The sequence below is a fragment of the Heterocephalus glaber genome, unplaced genomic scaffold (assembly GCF_053883595.1).
Source record: "Heterocephalus glaber isolate CG9 unplaced genomic scaffold, H.glaber_assembly_v1.0 deba00001531, whole genome shotgun sequence".
In the NCBI taxonomy this organism is placed as follows: Eukaryota; Metazoa; Chordata; class Mammalia; order Rodentia; family Bathyergidae; genus Heterocephalus; species Heterocephalus glaber.
The window spans coordinates 7,650,253-7,674,934 of record NW_028258329.1 but is presented as its reverse complement, the minus strand read 5'-3'; the positions used below and the strand labels follow the sequence as shown (position 1 = coordinate 7,674,934).

General features: G+C 43.6%; 1 protein-coding gene across 5 annotated transcripts in view; it reads right to left on the bottom strand.

Moving 5' to 3' along the window:
- Positions 1-24,682, bottom strand: part of Igf1r (insulin like growth factor 1 receptor) — a 289,576-nt gene that overhangs the window by 137,658 nt on the left and 127,236 nt on the right. The gene's annotated exons all lie outside the window — the stretch shown is intronic.

Genomic DNA, 24,682 nt, shown 5'->3' with positions numbered 1-24,682 from the left:
ATCAATGGTCTTGATAAGATTTCTACAGAGTATGTCCTTCAAGGGTGACTTATATCTCAGGGATATCATTGAGAGGAGAGTTAAAATAGACTTTATCAAGTGGAGACTAAAACCTCTGAAATAAAGAAGGTAACTAATAGCTACCAATATTTAATCAGGAGAGGAAAATATTTGGAGGGTATACAATAGCTATCTTCAAATACTCAAAGGCGTAATTATCTTGAAGAGGTATTTGCTTTTTATGGTTCACAGGATAGAAAAAGACCCAAGCCATACAAGTTAGAGGGAAGTAGGGTTTTGTTTGCTTCTATAAAGGAAGAATTTTCTGACATTCAAAGCTATCTGAAAATGGAACATGTTGCTTATAAGATTATGAGTTTCTTGCATGTCAAGGTATCCAAATAGAAACCAGTCAGTCCTTGAAGAAATACACATACACAACCTTTTCTGTAAGAAGGCAGTGCAAGCCATACTGTCTGTGTCCTAACTACTCAATTCCACCACTGTAGCGTGAATGGAGCCATGGGCAACACTTAGCATATGAGCGTGGCTGCATCTTAATACAACTTCATTGAGGGGGGAAAACCATGGCAGGCTGGAGTTGGCAGCACGGGTTAGTCTGTCAATTCCTGGATTAAACTTAAGAAAACCAATTGTGTCACCTGTAAAAGGTTATAAAGGGATAACCACATATATACATGAGCATTCAAATAGTATTTATTTCCCCCAAATTAACATATCCAAAGGGACAGAAATAAACGCTTTTTTACTTTGTTCAACCTAAAAGAGCAGGTGTTTGTTTGTTTTGGTACTGGGGATTGAACTTGGGACCTTGTGTTTGTGAGGCAAGCGGCAAAACCACTGAGCAAAATCCCCGGCCCTAAAAGAGCAGTTTTAATTGGAGGGTGGCGTGGGTAATCTTACCTCCAAAATGTTGTGCTAGCTTCAGTAGGCACAGAAATTAGGCACATAATAGGTTCAAGCAGAGTTGATCTAACAGATTCTAAACAAACCACCAGCATGGCTACTGAGCCCAAGAAGAGCACAGAGTGGTGAAGAATAATAACAGTGTAAACATAACACAAGGTGACAGGGTTAACAGCTGAAAGGGTCAGAGTGCCCTCATTCCCTATGCCTTCTACCATGCACTTGGAGATCCTGGGCCCCACCTCCCAAGGCTGGGTGGACAGCAGCTCCACTTTAACCATTTCAATAGTTTGCCATTTCCCCTGTGATCTACCTTCATTTAGCTCATCCAAAATCCCCCAAAGAGGAAATCTGTCTGGGGTCATCTTGCTGTCCCTCAGGGTGGAGCAGTCTACTGAGCTCACACCCAGACCGTACGGCTGGCCTGTGTGCCTAGACATGCCTAGACGTGATGGTGGGGTAGTGGGTTTTCATCACAGAAACAGAATGCAACATTCAGAACACAGTTTTAACCAACTAAGACAGAAGATGGGAATGTCTGCAACCACGTGGCTGCAGGCACCCTCCGAGGGCTGTGTGGACTCTCCTGGGTCTCACAGCCAGTCCTTCTGCAGCACTTTACTTCAGAAAACACCAATAAACATTGTCTTTAAGTATTCCTCAAAACCCAAACTAGTCTCCTCTGCGGTTGAATCCAGAAACTCTAAGTATTTGCACAGGATTTATAATCTGGTGTCTACTTGGTGGCTTTATAAAAACATGGAAAGAAAAGATGGCAGTTAAAGGGCTTGTTAATTCACTGCCAGTTCACCAATGTGGTTCACGTTTCTTGCCTGGCAGGTCAGGCAATACTCCCAATGCCCAGAGCCCTGGCACGATGCAAGCCTTTGAGCCAGCAGCACTCAGGTGGCAGCAGAGCTCACGCTGCCTACATGGCTCCACTCCCAGACTCAGCCTAGCAAAGGCAAGGCTTTCCAGGCTCCTAAGTCCCTGAGCTAAAGGAGTCTGGACTTGGCTGCCCTGGGAAAGGTGAATCCAAGCTTCCCACAGGAGGTCCGCAAGCCACCCACTACCCTGAGTACTTCTGGCCAGTATGGCAAATCCCTGGGCCACCCCTGAGGCTGCCTCCATCTCTAGTCCATGTGGGGGATGGTTATGGGAAGAGTACCCCTAAAAAATGCCACAGGGCCTCAGACAGAGCCCTGGAAGATGCACTCTCTTCTGAGTGTTCTTTTCCATATCAGAACATCATCACAGCCACTGGCACCTGAGGAAATGGAACAATTAGGACAGGTCAATGTCTTGAGCAGCCTCTTATTTAAGCTGTTAAGAGGAATCTTCCCATATATACCTGTCCTAGAGTCCCTGCATGAACCTATGACTATAAGCACATCAAGGGTGAGGACCATGTCCTATTCATCTTTATGCCCCAGCACCAAAAGCCATAATGGCTTACAGTGTACAGTGTCCTTTCAATGGATGTTTATTAGATTTATCTGCAATTTCTGTCCCCATGTTGGTGACACAGTGCTGTAGTCTGGATCCTGAGTGTCCCCAATGGGCTGTATGTTAAGGCTTGGTAACCAGCTTGTCACATCTGGAAGATGATGAAACTTTAAGGTGGGGCCTACTGGGAGGGTCTTCTGGTCCTTAGAGGCTCTTGGAGTGAGACACTGGCTCTTTTCTTCTTCTCTTCCTTTGGCATCCTGGCCATGAGGTGAGCACCTCTGCCCCACCATACACTCCACCATGATGTGCTGCCTTACCACAGGCCCAAAAATAACAGGGCCAACAGCTCATGGACTGAACCTCAAAACTGTGAGCCAAAATAAGTTGATCATCTTAGTTCTTTATAAGTTGATCATCTTAGTGTATTTTTAATAGTAATGAAAGCTGAACAATATGTACCACTATACACAGGAATCCCAAAAGGTTGAACAATCATCCTTAAACCTACAGTTCTTACAATTAAAAACCGGTCTACAGCCAATATTTTAAACCCTTGTGAAATAATTATTCACAATGTATTCCAAAGCTGGAAACATTTTTTTGAGGGAGATGAAAATACTGTCCAAGAAAACAGAAATCTTTCAATTTTAGGTTTTATAAATGTGGAAATTTAATTTGGTATCTAACATATATCTATCTTATTATCTTTAATGTTAATATACCTTGCATCGCCAAAGGTGACTGTACCTTTGGTTTTTCTAAGCTCCTCACAGGGAATACCCCAATGTCATTCTTCCTCATGCTAAGCTGGCCCAAACACCTCTCTTGAACTATAAATACATATATATATATATGCTTATCTTTGCTATCATAACATCTTTACCACATAGAAATGGTACTCAACTTTCAAAAACTAATGATTACTGGGACTGCTCTTAGAGAATTTTCCAATTATAAGGCAATGTTTATAATAGCCTGTGAGTCAAATATTCAGCATAAATTCACAAATATGACTATTATTATCACACAGTTCCTATTAGTTCCTCTGGACTTACACTGTATAAAATATATATATATATATATATAAAGTACACTGCTACAGAAAGGAAAACAGCAAAGAGTCATCTGTATTAATGACAATGAAGATACTGACAGCAAAGATGCATCCATGCACTAGAATGGTGCATTACCACGGCACAAGCCCCGCTGCAAACTCCTGTGGGTCAGTTCACTGAACTCTCACAATACAACAGTCCTTCAGGATGGGCACTACCCTTCATGCCATCTTACAGAGGAGGAACAGAGGCACAAGTCTCAGAAGTGGCAGAGCCAAGCTGGAAACCTACCTGGCAGCAGAGTGGATGGTCATGGCTTCTACCCTACTTCACTTCCTCCAGATCTGAAACCATGTTGAGCATCTAAATGCAACTCTAACAACTCGATACAATCCATACGCTTCTAATATCATGAAGCAACAGTTACTCCACAATGTTGCACAACCAGGAAAGTCTCTAGAGCGATGCTGAACTTGCGTGGTTACTACTAACATCTGGGCAAAGGAAAGTCTCAGGGGACAGAAAGTCTGCCAGCTGTGTACGTGGTCTGATTCATCTGTCAATACATCCAGGATACAGCCTATACTTAACACCCTACTTGGAGGACTCTAAGCTTTATGATGAATATGTTTCAGCTGCTAAAAACATGACAACTACCTCCTTGTAATTTGGATTCATAAAAATCCTACTGTGCTAAAACTTACAAATCACTGTGCCTGGAAGGCACACCCGTTAGGTGCTCCACACTTCCCACTATGCAGGACTTAAGGGTCATGGCAAGTTTAGGGTCAGTCACACCCTAAAACTCTGATACGACAATCCTCTCTTTTTTATAGTTTGCTTTCTATGGTTTAAATCAAACACAGTGTGAAAATATTGTACGGAAAATCCCAGAAACAAAACAATTTATACCTTTTAAACTGCATGCCATTTTTCACAAAATGAAGGGCTCTTGTTGTCCTGCCATACACACACACACACACACACACACACACACACACACACATGTGAGTCAGCCCTGTCTGTAGTTCCACGCTGTGTACGCAAACCAGCCATCAGCAACTCAGTGGCCGTCCTGGTTACGAGATCTATGTGACAGTGTTGGAGGAACCCTGCTGTACAGTGGTGCCAGTACTCCAGTAACTCTTTATTTTACTCAAGAATGGCAGAGTGCAAGATAACTGATACTGACAATTTTTATTACAGTATCTTATTATAATCATTTTACCATTAGTTACTGTTAATTTTCACTGTTTAACTTATAAATTAAACTTTCCTATAACCATAATATATAAAGGACTTGATACTATCTGTGGTTCTGGGCACCTACTAGGGGTCTTGGAATATATCCAATTATATCAATATGCTGCAGTGCCTGGGCCAACTGCTGACATACATACACCCTTGCTGATCTCCTAACGTCAGTGAATAACTTTTCTGACCACAGTGCTGGTCCTGGCTTTTTAAACACATATCAACAAGAAAAACCAGGAAAAGGAGATAGCCCTGGGAGGTGGCTTTACTTTTTATAATGCCAAAAACATAATGAGGGAATTTCCACAGGAGCCGTCCTGTTAACATCTACTTGAAGGAGTTCATTTCATATTTATTCCCATAAATACCCATTATGGAGAGAGGCTCCTATTGCTCAGCTGGAACCTTCATTTTAAAGCTTCTATGAAGAAATCATTGATGGGGAAGGGAAGGAGGGACTTCAAACTTAAAGACACCAACAGAGGCGGGAGAGGACAAACACGGCCAGCGAGTCCCGCAGTCAGCCCGGAAGTCACACAGAACTCAATGTACCCCAAGAAACCTCAGCAGATGGGCATGCTTTCCTCCCTTTCTACAGGGCTTCTGCAGAGGAGCTCCACCCCACCCCACCTCCACACCTTGCCCTATGCTCCTCTTCTACTCACCCTTTCCAGTTCTAGCCTTCTTATTAAACCAGAAATCGTAAACTGCTTTCTGTAGTTTTGCAAACCATTCTAGCAAACAGCCAAGCCCAAAAGGGAGGACTGGCTTTACCTGAGAGTCTGTGGGCAAGGGTAACGCAAGTGTGGACCCAGCATTTCCACCTGGCATCTGCAGGCTGGGCATCTTGAGACTGAGCCCACACATCCATGGAGTCCAACGCCGACTCTGAGCAGTCAGGGCTGGAAGTGAATTGGATGGTGGGGTTTATAGGGTTGGAGAATGGGTTGTTGGTATGAAAAAAAGACCCATACACACTTGGTCTGAAGTGACTTTGGGGTTTCAGAGTTTCTTTTGAAGACCAGGTTAAAGATTTAATCAGTTAAGCAAGCCAAGCCAAGCAAATACTTCCTGCCCACTCTCTGTGAATGATCACGGGTAGCTAGCTACCCAAAGGGCAATAAAAGCAGATGAGGTGGGGAGCGTTTGCTGCACTTTGGGAAGCTGGAAGCAGGGCCAGGCGGGGTGCTGACACAAAGTGCTCTGGATGCTTTGAATCATTCATGGACACAAGAAAAGATAGCACACACATGGCTCCTCCTGGGAGGGACGATTGTGAAACACATCCAGATGAGCATGCCATCTGGCAATCTGTTCAAAAGCAGAGGTGAACGGGTACACTCTTTGGGGTGAGCCATCCCAGAGAAACAGCTCTGCACACAACCGGAAATGGCCCATCCTCAGTGAAAAGCAGTCTTTGGAGGCAGGAGGAGAACGAGACATATCAGAACATTCTTTACCTTTTGCTTAGCTTGTCAAGTCTGGCAACAAAAAGTTTAAACAGGAGTGTCTTCACATTCAATTTCATTGGCACCTCCATGAGAGTGTTCCATAATGGTCCACTAATACTTCAAGATTTAGATTGTCTGTAAATTCAAACCTTAAATATACAACCATCCCAAAAAGAATACCATCAAATACAATGATTCTAAACTCTGACAAGTAATTATCCTATATTTCTTATCTGTAAGAAACGACCATTTCTTTTAAAAGTTCTCTATAGCTCACTGTAACTTCCAATAAATGGTTTAGCCAGTGTTTTCTGAGTATGTACAATGGTATTAGCCCTAGTCTTCCTATCTCAACCACAAATTCAAGGGTTCTGCGTGCATTTCCCTTCCCTCAGCTCTACTTTATTTGCCCTACAGCGCAACTGCATCTCCATAGTCTCAAAGCTAAGTCAACAAGCAAACTACTGCCCTTCTTTTAAAAGGAAATCATGTATTTCTTTCTTTCCCTCTACTTATACCTCCTGCAGTCACCACTTTAGTCCTAAACCAGTGTTCAGTGAGCTGGCTACCTGTAACACTATGCAAAAATAGAAGATTACCTTGCAAAGTGGCATGATAATGTCCCAGCTAGACATTTCGTGGCATTCTAGAGCTACAAAAAAGCAAGATGGAAAAAAACAAACAAACAAAAAAAAAACCACTCCTTTACATAAATAATAGTAAGTATATGAAACAGGCTGCTCATTTCCTTTGGATACTTATATTACATCCAATAAACATGAGCACTGGTTTGTCTGCCCAGGACTATGGAATATATTAAATACATTTCCAGGATCTGTTCATTTTTAAATATTTTCAAGTTACTGAATCCAGTTCAATTAAAAAAAAAAAAACCAGCAGGAAACCACCTTTTTATTGTGTCTGAAGTCAGCTACAATTTAAAAATCATTAGGTCAGTGTCAACCTAAAATGGAAATGAAAAATTATCAACAGGATGTTACAAATGACATTTACTTTTCATTTTCTTTAGCACAATCCCTATCTAAGAAAACATAGGGAGTTGTACATAGGAAAAGATAATGAAACCAAAATTCTTAGGGGAGGAGTCTGACTCACCAAGGCTTATGAGGAAAAAAATTGAAGGCGTTATAAACAACAGTGCTTAAAACCACTGACTAAGTAGTCCCTATTTGCAGTTCATATGTGTGTATAGCAATGCTGTTCGAGGGACAAAATTCTGGGGTCTCAGCCATGAAACACTTGCAACTTGACACCAACAAAAGTCTTTTGGGCGTCGTGGAAAATCACTGACAAATTGAAAGGTGCCTATTTTACTGAGAGGTATTTAACCTAAGATCAGAATTCATGATGTCAGTATACAGAAAGAATACAAAAAAATGCATTCAATGCAAATATGCACAGATGTGCAAAGCTATTTCACTCAAGGAAAATCAATGTTCCACGTGCAAACAGATTCTGCTTCATAAGAGTGTCCTGGGTTACCAAGGAAAGAATCCATTATTAAAGACAGCTAAGTGCTATCAATCAATAACAATTAAGAAGAAAATTTTAATATCTTATTGTCCAAGAAGTAAGCTCAATTACTTGAGAAATCAACTCAAGCTAAAAACTGTTTCAATGATGCTAGACAAAATGTAGGTGTTTACATGCACATATTAACTGCAGCTACCACTGGATACATGATTTAGTCATGAATTCACAAACAAGTTGCCCTATTTTTCATGGCGCTAAGTACAAAGTCTATGTACACTTTACAAAGCTGCCGCTGGTCAAAATGTCTGAGAAACTCTTCTTGTTCTTGACAGTCTCAGCTTTCTTGATCTCACCCCAAATCAAAACAAAACCAAAACCAATACTTTCCGCAAGCCCTGAAGTTCTCATTCCTGCTTCAGCCCATTCCCGTCCATTTTCTATTGATCACTGCTGTCCTGTCTTAGCTGACAATGGAGTCCCAGGGCAATCCTGCTAGACCTCCTACTGTAAAGTGGTTTTGTACAGCTCACATTTCTCACTTCTCCTCTCCCTAGTTGGAACCATTTGTTCTCTATCCTTCTACGGTTACTTCTCTCCCAAAGGACCTAAAATAGCCAAGGGAATCAGCCAAAAGGACAAAGCTGGAGGCATCACATGACCTGACTTCAAAATATACTACAAAGCTATAATAACCAAAGGAGCATGGTACTGGCATCAAAACAGACCTACAAACTTGGACCAGAACAGAAAGTTCAAAAATAAATACACCCACTTAGAGCCCATTAATTTTCAACAAAGGCACGAAGAACACATACTGAGAAAAGAACAACCTCTTTAACAAATGGTGGTACCAAAAAAACAAATGGTGTTGGGAAAACTAGATATCCACATATAGAAGAATGAAATTAGACCCCTCTCTCTTACCACATACAAATATCAATTCAAAATGTATCAAAGATTTCTTTACCCTTCTCTGACCTCCATCCTTATGTCTCAAGTCCTCCATGGATCTGTCCAGGGCCTAGACTGGGGCCAGGATGGTGGTGGCACTAAGTGGCCTGCAACTGTTAGCACTAGGACAAGGACTAGAACTCTGTCTTGTAACCACCAGCCATACCCTGTACCAGCTCACTGTAACTTTTTTCTAATGGGGGTCTCAACCAGATCCCGAGGCCAAAGCTACTACTGCACTGCAGCACTAACAAACACCACATTCCTTCACTTCATGGTCTCAGGATGCTGGATACAGCAGTGTCACGTACATGCCTACTGCCCAAAAGTGTGACAATTAGGACCCGACGCTATTTCTACTTGGCTATGGGGCCCTCTACCCATTCCTTCTCAACCTACTCCTTTGGTATAACTGCAATGAAATGACTAACAACTAATCCTCCCCTTCCTCTCATGGGAGGAATAGCCACGTGGTGTTGCCCATGCCTAAAACAGCCCAGATGTGGCATTCAAGGCTAAAGAAGGGTCATGTCATGATAATGGGCCACACATGACACTACTCAGTAGAGAAACCAGGGCTGTGAGGAAAGCAACTTTGTCAGGTCATGGTGCTTCCGGTCCTTAGCAGGTGTGTTTGTGAAACACCAAAGCATGGACAACAGAAGCAAGATGCTCAGTCTATCACGATTTGGACATCTTCTGTCTGTGGCAATCAGGTGCTAAGGGTCTTAAGGCACCTACTTCTTGCTAGCACTGGCATTGTGGGTGAGGTCTTTCAGAAGGGAGTTCTTAAAGTCTTTGGTAAACAACTTTAAAACTGAATTATACTCCACATTCACAGCTGCAATGCCTGGGGGATCTCTTTTCAAGAAAGTCTCAGGGCCACAAACCCACTATGTCTGACTTGAAGACATTATTGTGTGAGGAGGGTAGCAGGAAGAGCCAGTCAGGCTGGAGTCCTCTTCGCTTTAAGCAGGGATGCACAGGATGGTCATCAAGGAAAGGCCCCTTCTGGGCCTCAAGGCGCCCTCTGTGAGGAACCAGGCTCACTGTCAGGCTCACACAGGGAGCTGTACCCAGGCTGCCCCTCTCTCTGGGTGTTTGTTTGGACAGAGAGTTATTTATTGCCCAAGACAATGCCTGAACTCTTTGTCTTGCCCCCCACAGGAAGCAGCAGCAGGGAGAGGACCAGCACTGTCACACAGCTTCCAATTCATGTTCTGATGACCACAACAATGGGGCCTCGAGTGTCACGAATAAAAAGCCTTGCCCAGGACAGGAAAGGGGAGCAGGATAAAGGAATAAGGGGGGGGAAGATAGCACAGTTACACTGGCAAATTCCAGGTAGAAGCCACTTCACCACAGGCACCCAGAGCTCTAGGGGTCTGGCAGAGGAACCCCACCTCTTCTTGGGTGGCACAGAGAGGGAGAAATAACAAGGCTCTCAGGGGTGACAAAGCCTTCCCTTCTTCCGGTTCTCCTGTCCTACTACTTCCCCCTACAAAATGAGCAGACATTCAAAAAACAATAATTAACACACACACGTGCCTCGTGTTCAAACTCACTGACAGTTGAACAGGAGTGAGGAAAAGAGGTCTAATCTAAACAGCCAGAAATGGACGACATCCTTTAACATAAAGCCTGGGCTGGATGGCTGCAGTGAATGAAATGTATTACCCAAAGGCTGGTGTAAGGCAAACCCTCTCCTCCCCCTTCTGGGCCTCATTCATAAAAAGCCCCAGCAGCTGCAAGAACCAGGACTGGATTTGCGTCCACATTTTCCAAGACAAAGCAAAAACAACTGAAACAAAGGAAGGCATGCAGATGCCCCCACCCCCAGTCTGTCTCCTCTGGGGAAGTTTGCTGGGCTCTGAGTGGTCACCTGGTCTCCTACTCAAACAGGCTGAGGGCAAAGGGGCATTTTGCAGAGCTGCTTGTTGGTGGTGGTTTTAATGCTAGCACCCAGCATGTTATTAAAGGAATTCCTATCTGCTGAGTCACACCCCATCCCCCCCCCCCGCCCCCACCACTTTATTAAAAAAAGAAAAAAAATCAGAAAGGCTTTTCTCTGTTGACGGAATAGGGGCTGCCAGTTTGTTAAAAACTGTCAAATTCGGTTAGATCTGGTATCACATTTCCAAAAGAGACAGATTTTTTTTAATTGCTTTCAAATTGGTATTACCATACTGAAACTTTATACAGTCTGCCAGAAGTCTTAAGAGCTAGGAGACAACTGTAGTTCTTAGTATATTTTTTCTTCATATTTACAAACAAAACAACAGTCACTATGCTGCATCCAGGCAAAGTTCTCCCTACTCCGGTTCTTCTTTCCCTGGCTGCCCTCCCAGCTTTTACTTCCTGCAAAGCCCAGGGAGGCTAGGTTTTGCAACCCACGTCCTTAGGAAGGTCAGAAATCTCTGTGATCGATGGGAAGCTATCAAACTTTTTAACTCATCAGCCTTGATCTAAACAGGGCCTGAACACAAAAGCACGCTGTAATGTACAGAGAATGATTTAATGGGAGAATGGCAGAAATAGAATGTAAGAAAAGAAGAGAGAAATAAAACCATTCCTGTTGTCCTAATACCAGAGCAGTCTTCTGATGGATGGAGACAGAAACTCTGCAGACAGGATGACTAGAGCTATTAGCTGTTCCTCTCTTAACTCGTGCAAAACACAAACAGGGCTTCAGAAGCTCATGCAAAGACTGCCACGTTTCCAGAAAGGTCTAACTTTAATGCCACCACCCCACCCTCCCTGGAAGTGTTGGGGACCAGGCGTTGGTGTGCCCGGAGCCTGTACTCTGAGAATGGCAGCCTCTGTGAGCAAATATCCGTTTACCCATGCAGATCTCCTCCTCCTACCTTTGCCCAGAGACTGACCATCAGAGAAACAGGAAAATAAGGTGGAGATACTACATGAATCTTGTGAATTACATGGCCCATGATTAAGCTGAAATAATTCTATAATCTCTTCAAAGGCAAAAACGTCACCATAGCAAGATGAAATCAAAATAAACAAGTCTTACAGAAACTACTCCAAGTTTTATAAAGAACACAGGCTAGAAGCCATAGCAGCTCATTTTATTTTATATTTGTCTTTTAACTTGTGCTGGACTTGCTGACAGTACCCGAAGAGTTCCTACAATGAATCTTCATTTTCTGTGACCACAAACACACTTTTCAGGTAAAGAAAACATACCTGTGATTATTATGTTCATGAATTATACAATGGATACAAATTTAGTGTGATTTTAATACCGAAACGGTCTCTGGTTCCACGCTTAAACATCTCCTGATAGCAATCAAGATGGACCCTCACCCTGTGGGCATGGTCACCCCAACATGTGAAAACTTCTCCAAAGCGCAATGAAATCCATACCAAGGCGCATACATTTTAACCAAGTTTGGCCCTACTGGATGTGTGATACTGGACTAGGTTAAACTCTCTGCCTCAGCTCCCTCATTTATAAAATAGGTTTAAAAACAGAACCAAGCCTGGCAAGGCTGTCATCAAGAGGTGTCACACAGTAAATGATCAATAAATATTTGTTGCTGTAACTGACAGTGTCACTATGTCACTTAAACTCTCTACTGAATTTCTACCACACACAGACTGAAATCCCAATCCCCCACCCCTGCCCTCGCTCCCTGGTTCCAGGTGGCAAGACCTGCTCACCGCCACCTCCCTCTCTCTCGATGCCCATCCCATCTGCATGCCCCCAAGGTGTCAGACAGTCTCGTGGGTGCTTCTGGACTCTGAATGCTTCCCCAACCTTCTGCACTACCACCCAGGGCTGAGACTCATCTTCTCTGCTCTGTAAGATCTCAACTTCTGTCCTTGTCCCCGGAATCTCTTTAAACCCAGCAGTGGACGGTGTGGTCCTAGTAAAACAAAGGCAGTTCCAAACCTCGCCTTCTCCTCTTGGGGTCCAGGACAAAGTCCTTACCATGGTCCCATGCCTGGTGCCTGACATACTGGCCTCTACTCATCCTGACCCCACTAAGCCACACAAAGACCTCCATGCGTCTTGCTTTCTTGTGCCCCGCCCAGAAACCCTCCTTCCCTTTCCTTTAGGTCTCTGCCTAAATGTCACCTCACTAGAGACTCTGGGAATATCCGTGCCACACCCTGGGCCCCAGCACAGCCTTCTCATATCCCTTCCCTACCTTAACAAGGGGCCTTGGGTCCACTGCTATATTCCTGGCACCAGGAACACTGCCTGGCACAAAGCAGGTGCTCAACAAATATTTGTGGTGTGAATAAAGGACCCTGTGAGGAGAATGCCCCACCTCACGCTCCCTCTATGTCTCATCAAGGCTGACCCATGGTCTCAGATTAAAGGTCCCCTCCATGGAAGGCCTTCTCTGGGAACCCAAACTGAGGACCACCCCAACCAGTTGTCTCACACGTACTTTTTTTTAATTCATAGCATTTACCACTGTCTGACATTAACTGCTTATTGTCCGTGGTCTGTTTCCACCACTAGAAAGCTTCTAATGGGCTATGGGCATGGCTTTGTTCATCTCTGTGTCCCCAGTGGCTCTGTCAGTACAACAGCATGCCCATTCCATATCTGCCGAACAAATGGGGCTGCATACTCTAACACTCTAAAAACTAAAAGCAAAGATCCCGGAGACAGGCTGGGAAGGCTTGTCTTACTCCAGGTGACACGTACTCTGCAGATTCCCTTCCAAAGGACACCTCAGGGACCGGAAACACTTCCATTAGGTCTGGGAGCACTTAGAACCCAGAGGTTGCTGTACCCAGAGGAAAGCAAAGTTGCTAAATAAGTCACTGAATAACAGCCCAACATGTGTCACCACGGATGAGCGACTCTGCTGGGCCATATTCCCCAGGCAGCACTAATCGTCCAGACACCTGAGTCAGGTTTACCTTCCCCTCAAGTGAGCTTCAGAGCAGTCGTCATGGCTACCCAGGAGAGGAGGCTCTCCAACCGGGCTCCGACTGCAGCCAGGGCCCAGCTCCGACAGGCTCCCATGCACCAAAGACATCAGACAGCTTCCGTCAGAGGAAAACACATCCTGCGGGCCATGGAAAGGGCAGGCGGGGTGTTTCGTGGCTCTGTGGTCACCTCTGGGGAAGCCAGGGGCCACAAATGTGACCATGTGTACACAGAGCCTTGCCATCCCGGGAGGGGAGGGACGGCATTAACAACTTGGGGACCAACTTCTACGTTAGCACCCCGCCAACAAGGAGAAAATGAGCACAGCACCCCCAGGCACCCCAGGACAGGGCTTTTAGACTTAGAGATGTACCCTCAGGGCTCTAACAGGAGTCATAAGTTCAAATGAGTCCTGGGTGAACAGGCATTCAGCAAACACGTGCTGAGCCTCTGCTTGGCACCAGGCTCTGTGCTCAGGGCTTGGGATACACAAGTAAGACAGAGGAAAAACAACTGTGCTCAGATAGATCTTACATTTCTGTGCATGTGTGCACTCACACACGGGTGTGAAAGTAAGAATACACACAAAAGTCACAATGATTAAGTTTTACGTTAGAAAAGAGGTGTGACAGAGAAATCCAGATGAAAATCACCAATTACAGTAATCTTCCTTCATCCAGAGGAGATACAGTCCAAGACATTCCTCATAATGCCTGGAAGCCCACATGTTACTACACCCCATATAAACTATGTTCTTAGGTTAGACGATGTCTTCTCCTATATATGCATACTTATGCTCATTGTTAATTTATGCATTAGACACAGTAAGAGATTGAACAATAATAAAATAAAACAATTATAGAAAGAGTCTATAATAAAAGTATTTAAAACTTACAAACTATTTTTCTACTTTTCCATTCAATACTTTTCGACCACGCCTGACCCAGGGTAACCGAAACTGAAAAGTAAAATCGCGGGTGAGGTGGATTGTTACTATCCCAGCCATGAGGCCTCGTGGGCAAGGCAGAGAACACGCATGCAGTGTGTGGAGATGCCAAGCAGGTCGCCCCATCTGATCACCAAGTGAGCGACAAACCCCGAGAAGCTACCCTCCAACACACCCTGGCAGCATCTTACAGTCTCGCTCTCCTGACTCCTGCAGGCACACAAGGTCCAAGCAGCCAGCGCTGGGGCTGGGAGACTTGGGTCTCCCCTGGCTGCCCTGCTCCTGGAGAGCTGCCTCTACCTGCACTTGCCAGAGCTCAGGGACCACACGTGTGCTGAGCGGTGGGCCCCCGGCCCGTATCTTCCAGGCAGAGATGAGTGCCAGCCAGACTCCGGGGGTGCAGGCACTGAACTGCAGTATTTTAGGCATCCTGAAGGTACATCATAAAGCAGTGATTTAGATATCTTAAATGTATGTTATAAACCTCTTGCTGTTGCTGTAGGCAGTACTTGGGATTTAACCCAGGGCCTTCCCATGAGCTATAACCAACCCCTGCCTTTATTTATGTGGTACCAGGGATTGAATTTAGGACCTTGTGCTTTGTGCAGGTGCAGGGCCACTGAGCTAAATCCCAGCCTTTCACTTTTTATTTTGAGACAGGGTCTCAGTAAGTTGCTAAACTGCTCAGGCTGGGCTCCAACTTGGGACCCTGCAGCTTCCTACTGGGACTACAGCTGAGGCAGGAGGGTGGAAGTTGGAGCCAGGCCTGGGCAACTTACCAAGACCCTGTCTCCACACCGCCCCAATAAATACTAAGACATTTTTATGGTGCTGTGGATATTTTATTTGCCAAAGGCAATTTACATTGTTGTTTCAAATTAGTAGAAAGAAAACATGGACAATACAAAATCTGTAAACCTTCGGCACATTCCATCTAGAATTAACAGTTCTCAGGAAACAGCATTTGTAAAGTGTGCTTATCTAAGTTAAATCTTTTCTTTAATTTCTTAATACATATAATGGCAACTGAAAATTTGTGATATTGATTTAGCTTACAGATACATGTGAATGCCTCTGAAGAAAAAAAATAGCATTTAATCCAAGTCTAAAGAGCAAGGTAAAAACAGTACAGTCTGCAATTTTGTCTTTCCTTTCCCACTTACACCCTACTTCTTTGAACTTTAAAGAAAAATTTACCTTTAAATGATTCCTGGACAATCTATGCCGGCACAATATTTGGTTTCCCACTTACTTTGCTGATGGATTTGAGGGTTAAATGTTATCACTTAGGACAGCTTTTTCCTTGAGCAGACAGATGCACCCTGAGCTTAAGGTCTAGGAAAGAGCCAGGCCTTCCAGACCGAGCTAGAGCAAGGCTAAGGTAACTGATAAATCAAAGCTTAGAATCAAAAATGGGAAAGAAGGTCACTGATGACATAGGAGGAATGCTGACGTCTACAAAACAAAGTTGGAGGCTGAAGCATGAAACAGTGAGGGTTAAAAGGCAAGAGATTTTTGCTTCAAGGATATATCGGGCATTTTCCAGATAGAGAGCTCTCAGTGAATGAAGATCACTTGGTGTTTCAAGTGTTTCCCAAACTACTGTAAATGAAGGGCTCTGAAAGTATTCCATTTTGAAATCCATTACTGATTTTGTAACAACCAAAACACAGCAAATGTCTATAGAGCAGTTTCCAGTAGGTGTATACAAAAATGCCTTTAATCATTTTATTTGGGAAACAGAATTTTACATAAAGACAAATCAGACTGCTGCTTGCCGCTAATTAATTTTTCAAGTCCATTTTGTAAATAAAAACATTAACAGGCCTAGTCTGGAGCATCATGAAGCTGGCAATTCCTCCGCTTACCTCTCTGGTCTTTCCTTCTCAGACATGATCAAATTGAGCCCCACCTAGACAACTTCAGCTCTCAGCACAGAATGCGTCTATCCATTTTTTTAGGGAAAATCATCTCAGAGAGCTGGCATGAAATCAATGCCCACCTGAAAACTACCTTGGAGAGCCATCTAATAAAATCCGAAACTGTAGCCATGAATCCCAAACTGCAGAAGTCTAGACTATTTCTAAATGAGCTAAAGAAAAGTATTTGGTGTACAACATCCTAGAAACCCACAGCTATTAGACAAAGTCTTTGAATCGCATTTCTGAACTCAGAGCATTTGCTTTCTTGATAGGAATACAGGGTGTGCCTGCCACAGCCAAGACCAGGTGCCTTGCCCTGGTGTACTTGGCTTCATTTCAGAAACCAAAATATTACTAAATATTACACCTAAAATCACCCTCACTGCAAAAGTGAAGCTATGCCAATCCTAACAATGGAATACATACAAACATGTACTTCAGAACAGTCCACCCGGAAAGGTCCCAAAGATTCAAGGATTCCCTTATGACAGAATTTTATCTTTGCTGGAATAAAGGATACTAATAAAGTCTTTTTTTCTTTCAGACCTCTGGGTGTAAATCACAGACTGATGTCAACAGTGTGGAAGGGATCTGAGACAAAGGATATTTCTTTTGTAAAATATTATTCATCAGAGTCTATATTCAGTGGTATAAATATTTAGCAAGAAATAATGAAACATTTGCTAATACTTCTTTCAAGAACATTTAAATAGTCACTTTAGCAAGCCAGTTTCTCTCCTTGCTTCCAGAAGCACTGGGTTAATGGTCTCTTTTCTTTTTGAAGAAAAGAAAATGTATTCTGCTGCTAGAACCAGGAGTAACTTGAGTCAGTGGCTTAACGGGCAGAACTAAGCCCTAATACGCAGTGATAACAGGAACAGGAGCATCTGATTACATGTGAGCTGCCTTTCCATAAACCCTGTAACATTATCAGCCTCCACTTTCATTACATATGTTTGAAAATGCTTTTAAATGGATGAGTTTATTGATGATGCAAGATTTTTTTTTTTTAAAAGAACTTGTTTCTTCAGAAGGGAAGGCATTTTGCTAATAGTTAATTTTCATGTGTCACTGCTAGCTGCAGGATCTGCTGAATAGCAGGTACTCCTTTTGACAAAGAAACTTCAATATAAAATTTGTCTCATATGGAATTTTGTGATCAGGTACAAGAGAACTGGAGTGAGTCACAGACAGTAATACCCAACAGTACCCATGCCCTACAGGTTCTCTGCTAGTGGCCCTAGGGAGCAGACCAGCCTTTGTATCAACAAAGGACAGACAGGCAGAAGCGTTCCAGAAGGGGGAAAAAAATCAATACAGGGATAGACAATGGTAGACAAAGCTACACATGTTTACAGAGTTCTGCACATAGAAACATTCAAGGCACAATGCCTACCTTCCTTGTGTGGACTCGGCGTATGTACATAATGCATCTTAATTCTTTTTACTTCCCCTTCTCCTACCCTTCCCTTCCTCCTCCCTGTATCTCTTTTTTTTCTCCCTGTATCTCCTGATCTCCTGCCCATTTGAGAAAGACCTGTCGCCCTACTTCCTATTATCTATCTTTTATTTTATTCTTTATTTATAATTTGGTTTTCTCATATAAAACAAACCATGCGATATTTAAACCTGTGTGATTTATTTTACTTAACATTATGACTTCAAGGTGCATCCATTTTCCTACAAATGATTCAAGTTTATCCTTCTTTATCGTTAAATACTTTCTAATCGGCAACTATAAAAACTTCTTTAAAGAAAGTTTGGGGACAAGGTTCGGTCTACAAGGCCTAGGAATGGTTTTACTTTACAAGCAGTACGATCTTTTCTTTAAGCCTAACCAATATAATTTCCTGCGTTGGTTCTGAGCATTATAAATGAATTGAATACACATTAAGTTAGGGTAATAAGTATAAATACCATTCTTTGATTCACTCAACATGAAGTAAAAGGAAAAGAAAAAAGGGGAAAAAGTGAAACAGTTCTGTGTAACAGCACAACTTTTATACTGAGTTTTAATGCTGTTATTTTTTTTTTCTTCTTACTTCTATGAGGGGTAGGTTCTGCCAACTCCTCTTGCTTTCTGTATATACTCCCTCAGGGGACACACACAGAAGGTTGTTGCAACGGGAAGAAATCAGGAGAGCAGAGGTCCCTCCATGTGGACAAAAACAGGGCTCCAGGCCAGCCGGGCACATCATCCCTACTCCTGGTCCCAGCCCTAGGGAGGGTCTAACCACCTAGGATAACAGGGAGGACAAGGTTATCCACTCCCATGCTCTTCCACATGCCCCCTTTAAACAACATCAATAATCCATTCTAGCAAGAGTACACGTGGCCCCTTCACTTTAAAACACCTCCTGCCTCACTCAGGCCCCCACACGATGGCACACACAGCCCCTCAAAATGCCACCTCACACATGGATGACTGAGCATGACCGTCCCTGGTTTAGTCACCAGAATTTAAGAACTCATGCCCTGTACAGTCTGTTGGTTTTCCTCCCATTCCTTATTAAACTATAAAATCATCCAATTTGAAATCTCCCTCCCTCCCACCACCACCAAGAAAAAGTTCACTGGCAAAACTGTAAAGATCGACTTTAAAAGTCATTGTTGCATGGTAAGAAGTGGCATGTCATCTTTTTCTGTCAGGTACAAAATGTTCAATTTTCCAATAAAAGATAACTACTTCCTCTAAAGGCAGGGCTCAAGAGAGCTGGGAAGCGTGCAAATAAGACCTGGATTGCAGAGGCTGGAATTTGCCGTTTGATTTTCTGATATACATGCTACCTACTTAGGGCAAATGGTGAGATTTAGGTTGTAGGGTTTCTTGCTTTCCAAAGGCTAACCCACGGACCCTGACGTTAGTTATCACCCCTGTGGCTCCAATGGAAAAAAGGCATCCCGGGTGCAACCGTACAAGCCTAGAACAATGCGTCCTGGCAAACAGTGCGAGGGTTTTGTTTTTTTCTTTCAAAGATAAATAAAGAAGGCACGACCCAGAAAAAATATAACAACTTACACACAAAGGAAAAAGTTGGCAGTGGCAGTCTGAGTTAGCTTTAAGGGCTTGTTTGTCTCTCCACGTTATATATAGGACAGTAAGTGAGCAGGAAAGACAGCCAGGACGAGTCAGCCAAAATCCCCCATGTTCTCTTCTCTTAGGGGCACAGTCTACCTTTGAAAACTTTAAAAACAGGGAAAAAGCCAGTGTGTAGTTACACTCCTAAATTAAAGTCAAGCAAATTAATGTTTAACTAATTCCTGAGCATAAAAAATTCTTATTTGCTTTAACCAACTGACAGATGCTAAAAGCGGCTGTAGCAACTGTGAAGACTGCCTGTGATACATACTGCTTGCTGAAAGCCACACAGGTTTCAGGCAAAGAGGAAAAACAAAACGGAGAAACTGTATCTTCCACAAAGATGAGCAGAGCTGCCTCTGGGCAGCCTCCACCCTGAGCATCCTGCTCAGAAGACTGCAGGTCAGGGCCAGGCTCTCTCCGTGGCTGAGCTCCCCGGGACAGGGCACACTCGGGAGCCCCAGTCAGAGCCAGCAGCAAATGCACCATCTGCGAAGTAATCGTCACTGACATGCAACAGGGAAAAGATTCCTAGAGAGACTTGTCTTTGACAAATGCCTTTAAAATGTTTCAATGCGTAACAGACACTAGTACCATGGAGTTAAAAGCACCGTGGGTAGGGCTGGGGATTCAGCCCAGTGGTTTCGCCGCCTGCTGCGCAAGCACAAGGACCCGAGTTCGATCTCTGGTACCAAGAAAAAAAAAAAAAAAGCACTGTGGGTGAGTGACAGGACTCAGAAAAAGAGAGCTTGGGATTTGGCAGACATGGCAACTCTTCCCTTGAGCTCGACTCTGCCTTCGACCCGAGGGGAAACCCTGTACTTCCTTCTCTAACATCCTACATTGCCAAGGTGTTTCTCTAAACCCTGCATCAGGACAACCCCAGCAACAATGCTGTGAGCAGACTCCTTTCTGCCTGTGGAGGTGCCACATAATCCAACGCTTTCAGGTCACCATCTCCCCATTGAGGGGGAGGGGCATCAAGCATGTGCACCTGCACAGCTCCCCTTGATACAACATGGGTATATGCAGACTGCCCTGGCATTCTTCATTAACCTAGAACAAGCACCATTCCATTACTGAAAAGAAAAACAGCACCAAAGGTGGAAAAAAATCCCTACTCGGTATTAGAATGTGACCTGAGGATCCGGAGGCAAATAGTTCTCAAGCCAGGTGGTACACAGCTGAAAACTGCACTTTCCCTAGAGAAGACCCTGTCTTGAGAAACACGCTCAATTCTTGTCTGCTTCCCTTTCTCCTCTTCAAATCAAATATTCTCCATCCACTAATGGCGCCCAGGTACGTGTACAAAAGTTCATGTAACCCATTCAAAAAGCAGGCACATACCCCTACCGGAAGTTTCCAGCTGAGCCTTGCACTTGCTTCTTCCTGACTGAAGGATGCCAGTTGTTTCCATAGTGTTTCCAATGTGGAACCCACTTGTTTAGAATCTACCTGGGGCCAGTGGGGAGAGAGGGCTCAGTAAAAACAGGGTATCTGTTTCCACGAGTCAGGGTTCTAGGACAGGTGGCCAGGAGCTGGCTGTGTCACTCTGAGTTTGGATCGGAAAAGGAAAGGCTCTCTTTAACCATTTTCCCTCGGCTCATACTCCCAACACCTTCCCCCACATTTAGTCAACCTAAAATTTGGACCATTTTGAGGTGGGTGGTTTTGTGAACGTGGGTTTTTGGATTTGTGTGAAGGTGTTTTATTTGGAAGAACTTTGGGGGCAGGCATTTTCTACACATGCCTCTAGTACACAAAAGTGAGGTTGCCAGAAGGTAACTTTATTCTGTTCTGCAGGCCTGGAAGACTCAGGAAGCAACCAAAGCACAGGGACATGTGGGGCTGAGTTCCCCTGCTGCATCATACGGCCTTCCCAGGAGCCGGGAAAGAAACCAACTCAACTCCCTGGATGCCCTGCCCTCCCTAGGAGGGTCCAAGTCTCATGACCAGCTACTAACGGGTGCTGATGGATCTAGAGCACTCTTGTGGATATTCAAGCTGCACTGCAGGCTGAGGGAATGTCATCACCAACCAGAAATAGGGTCACGTCAATTCTGAACCCCGGCTCTGAGCAAGCCTCAAGTGGGTGAGAGAGGCAAGGAATGCCTAAGTCATGACAGTGCTGCAGAACACAGGCAAAGGTTAGGACAACAAAGCGGGAGTCCACATTTCCAGAGATCTCCATGGGCACTGGCTCCTGCCTCATTATCTCGTGACTGGAGACGTGGCCTGGGGCTGGCCCAAGGACCCTGTCCTCACAACTAATTCCAACAAGCCTTGAGAATAAAAAGAACACACATAAACTTGCACTTGTTGGCCAATGCCAATAAAAGACACAGTGGTTTTTTACTCTATCAAAGTCAATAAAGAGATCACCTATCTTCCTCAGTTCCCCGGAACACCTGAAAGGCCAGAGGGTGCTCATAAATGTTGATCTGCCTGCCTACCTGCCTTCAAACACATAAATGAGCATACAATGACCTCTCACTGAGCTGGAAAGGATACTTGGCGGCTGAGGTAGCTTTCCTTCACCTGGATGATCTGTTTAGAATGATGTGGTGGTGGTCGTCATCTTCTTCATTAAAATTTTTTTTTTAATTCCACGGTTAACAATTAAACCAAAAAAAAGGACAATTTGAAATAACACTAATTATTTTTCAACTCAGTTAAATGAGTCAAGAAAACCAGGTTATACCTTCTAGTTTCTCTCATCTTGATCTAAGTGTCCAAGATTCAAACAGGTACCAGCCCCAAAGGCCTGGAACAAAAAAGACCCACTTGGGGGTCAACTTGTGGTGAAACTATAGACCTAGGCACCTGGCCGCCCATGTCTGGGATTAATGTGGCTGCGCTTGCTGAAGCCTACGGGTGCACGTGATTCTGGGGCCACCACAGTCCGGGCACGGGGAGAGCGGGGTGACAGAGGTGGGGTCTGCACTGGGAGTGGAGGCAGTAGCTGCAAGGCTGAGCACTGAGACCTTCCGTAACTGGGGTGGGTTGGACCAACCGGCAGATCCAGCACACACTGTGCTGTAGCACAAAGGTTCTGTATGTGTGCTAGGTTTCAAGGAAACCCAGTAGACACACTCCAGATTTATAAAACAGATCCTTCATAGTCAGACCTCCTGTCTCTCTTTCCCTGACTGTCTGAGCCAAGGATGAGAGCTAGGAGGAATTCCAAACAAAAACAAGCCAGAGTACTGAGTATTAGCATTAATGGCACACTATGAGAGGAACAGGGAAATATGGTAGGTAGCAGAAAGAAGGATAAAGAAACAAGTACAAAAGAACTGCAGGTACCTATCTGGTACAATCAGTTCTCACCACAATTGACATATGCACTGTATTGTTTTGAGTTACACTCTGTGTACAGGAAAATTAGGTTCAATTCCATCTAACAAGATGCCATTCTTATGAGTTGGAGATTATTATGAGATACTAACCAATCAAGTCAAATTTTAGTTGCAAAACTGAATTTTAAAAACTAAAATCATGCAACTACAAGCAACAAGGAATTAGGGACTATTTTCCACATTTAATACCTTGCTCCCTTCTACACACATATCCAGACACATATGTCCTTATGTGCATTCATACTCTTTCTGGTTTGATGCAAGGTGTCAAAAAACTAGGCATGTTATAAATATGTAGTTTTGTGTAATAGATTAGATTCACAGTAACTTGGGTAAAGGCAATCCACAACCTAGATCTTAAACTAGGGCGTACAGTCAAATATGAGTTGACCCAGCCTAAAACTGTCAACAGGAAAGTTTTTATTTTGGCCATCTCTGACCACCTAAGTTGGCACATTATTCTAATATTATTCTTTCTAGCACTGAAAGAGAAAAAGAGATTCTCAGCTATTCTGTATTCACCAATGGAAAAGAGATCCCATAGGCCTCCTCTGAGGGCAGGCATGAGAGGAAGGATGTTAGACTCATCCAAAAACTAATGCTAAGTTGGACAAAGACTTTTTATACTTAAAAATTGGACTTCAATGCTGTGTCACATGTAACAGCCCCATGAAAAGCCATGTGTATATATGGCACACTAATAACATCTAACCTAGTCGAGGAAGAAGGAAATTTTATCTAGTGTTAGAGTGTATGCAGAACATTCATGGTATAAACACACTTTGTGACAAAATAGCCTCAGTATACTCCACAAAATTTACCAAGTGTTACACAATAAGAACAGTAAGAGTTTCCATGTACCGACCGCCTACTTACTCTAGACTAGATTAAGTACCACAGTGTGGTGACAGGGCAGTTGTGAGTACTGTCTACAGCACAGCACAAAGCTCAGGAACCAAAAACATTCCACTCTACCTTTAAGAATGATCAGATGCTGCCTGCTGTGCAAGCGCAAGGACCTGAGTTCGATCCCCGGTACCAAAAAAAAAAAGAACAATCAGATGTTCTTTTAAAGTTAAAAAGAAATGTGGAGATGAAAAAGCAAAGATACCTGCTCTCACCACTTGCATTCAGCCATTATTGTAAGATAAGCGGAGAAATAAAAGACACACACATTACAAATGAAGAAATACATCTGTCCTTATTTATAAATGGCATGATTGCCTAGGTAGAAAATTCCAAGAATTTCTTCCAGTAGAAGTGCTGTAATTGATAAATTGAGTCGAAAAAGTTGTATCTCCATTTCCTAGCGACAAAGAAATGGAACACTTAAGGGTAACTGTAATAAAACATCCATAGGACTTGTATTGAAAGCTACAAAATACTAGTGGAAAAGGCCCGGGGATGCAGCTCAGTGGCACCCCGCCTGCCTCGCAAGCCCAAGGTCCTGAGTTCCATCCCCAGTACATACAAAAAAAAAATATTAGTGGAAGAATCAAACTACATGGGAAGACCTATCATGTTCACAGAATGAAAGAATACATATCCTAAAGATGTTAATTGTCCCCCAAACTGATCAGCAGATGTACTGCAATTCCTATTCCCCCAAAAAAACCTTTTAGATGTAAACAAGATTATTCTCAAATTGACATTGTGAAGCAAAGGGCTGAAATAGCTAAAACAATTACAAGAAAGATGAGTGAGAAGTGGGATAAGTTTACCACAATTTAAAATTTAGGATACAGCTACACTCCTCAAAACTACGCGGCACGGCAGAAAAATGAACATATAGACTGGTGAACCCAGAACAAGATCCATACAAATGTGCACCACTAAGTGCAGACAAAGGGTCAGGATCATTTCACTGGAGGGACAGTCTCTGGTGTGTA